Source organism: Lacerta agilis, chromosome 17 (assembly GCF_009819535.1).
Source record: "Lacerta agilis isolate rLacAgi1 chromosome 17, rLacAgi1.pri, whole genome shotgun sequence".
NCBI lineage: Eukaryota > Metazoa > Chordata > Lepidosauria > Squamata > Lacertidae > Lacerta > Lacerta agilis.
In genome coordinates, this window is record NC_046328.1 from 32831612 (window position 1) to 32833707 (window position 2096).

Here is a 2096-nt window from a genome sequence, read left to right on the forward strand (position 1 = left end):
AATAGGGCAGGGCTTTAGTGGGAGCGGGAGGGGAGGGGGGACCGCGCAATGGGAGGTGGGGAAGGCGCATGTGCGGTTTCTGGCAGCGGAGCTCTTTGGAGACCGCTAGAGGGAGAGAAGAACGCCGAAAGAAGCGAGCGAAGAGGGAGAGAATAGTGCTTAGTGCGCACGCGCAGAACATTTTGCGGCACTTATAGAGCATCAGTGAAGCTATTTTCTCGCAAGCAGCAGAGTGGCGCAGCGGAAGCGTGCTGGGCCCATAACCCAGAGGTCGATGGATCGAAACCATCCTCTGCTAGCCTGGTATTTTTAAAATTTGTCCGACTTGTTTTATTTTAATGAAAATATTTAAATTAATTAAAAAATATATTTCGAAGCTAACGCAGCACATTATTTTGCAGCAGCGTCATTACTAAAACCCAGCATGGGATTATCAAAAACAGACAAATATTCTTTCTTTCTTTGATAAGTATTATGTAGCATATCTTGATTTCAGTAAGGTCTTTCTATCCTACAATTTTTACCCATATATCAGGAACATAGAAAGCTGCCTTATACTGATTCAGACCATTGGCCAGTCTAGATCTCCTGGGGTTTTCCCCAGCCCTTTCTGGAGATGTCAGCAATTAAACCTGGAGCCTACATGCAAAGTAGATCTCTACCTGTTGAGCTACAGTATTTAGTATAAAGTCAAGGGTGCTCCCATGGCTGGAACAAGCAAACTCTACAATTCTACAACTCTCTTTTCTAATTATTAAGATTTTTTTTAAGTTTTCATCATAACCTTAACCAATTAATTTCAAATTGGTTATGCATTCGTCTTATAATTTGACTTCCCACCTTCCCTTCTGTGCTGTTTTCATAGCCATCCCTTTTATCTGCTGCGTAATATCACAATATCGGACACGACTAAACGACAACAAAAACAATATCACAATTTTCACCCGATACATATTCCTCGATTGCATCACACATTTCATCCAATATATTCTTCTATTTCATATATTATCATTTTGTCCCATTGCTCAGTTTTCAAATCCCGCCCGCACTTTCAATTGGTTGTTATATTCAATCAATCAATCAACCTTTATCAATCAAAGGTTGTCACATCCTACAACTCTCATTGTGTGTTCTTTTCGGCCTGAGCTGCTACATGCTGGAGCAGGCAAGGGAGAAAGGTTTCTTCAGTCCTACAAGTGGCGCTGTTGTCCTTCAGATGGCCAAACTCGCACTCGGTGCTCTCACCTGTTGAGCGTAATGCTAGGCCCCTACTTTTGAGGCATGCGGAGGCATGCTGAATGGGCTCCCTAAGACCTTTCGGAACCCTCTGCTGCCTTACCGGGTCAGTATTTTCATTATAAAATTAAATTAATAAAAAAATAAAACTTTACAGAAAAGTTTGAAGTAGCCCAGATACCAAGGTAGTGTTTATCAGGGTGCTATCCATGTGTTGGTCGTGCCTGATTATCGTCTTCCAAAGCAACTACTCTATTCTGAACTTAAAAATGGAAAGCATAACGCTGGTGGTCAACAAAAGAGTTTTAAAGACTGTCTCAAGGCAAATCTTTAAAAATGTAGTATAAACACAGACAACTGGGAAACGCTGGCCTGTGAGCGCTCCAGTTGGAAAACAGCCTTTACCAAAGGTGTCGTGGGCTTTGAAGACACTCGAACTCAGGACGCAAGGGAGAAACGTGCTAAGAGGAAGGCACGCTTGGCAAATCCACACCGTGATCAACTCCCGCTCGGAAACCAATGTCCGCACTGTGGAAGGACCTGTGGATCTAGAATTGGCCTCCACCAGGCATAGGCAAACTCGGCCTTCCAGATGTTTTGGGACTACAATTCCCATCACCCCTGACCACTGGTCCTGTTAGCTAGGGATGATGGGAGTTGTAGTCCTAAAACATCTGGAGGGCCGAGTTTGCCTATGCCTGGCCTCCACAGTTAGTTACAGACTCATTGTTAAAACCGTGTTTATGGAAGACAATCTTACTCGGCTACGAGGGATTGCCAAAGAAGAAGGAGAAGAAGGTCCTGTCCACAACTTCTTCCAAAGAACCTTGGGAACTGTAGTTTAGGAGGATGAGATGACG

At 43.7% G+C, this 2096-nt stretch overlaps 1 non-coding gene across 1 annotated transcript; it reads left to right on the plus strand.

The window, feature by feature from the left end:
- The first annotated feature begins 226 nt into the window (after positions 1-226).
- On the plus strand, positions 227-298 carry TRNAM-CAU. Its single transcript has one exon. It is a non-coding gene; the product is annotated as a tRNA-Met (tRNA).
- The last annotated feature ends 1798 nt before the right edge of the window (positions 299-2096 follow it).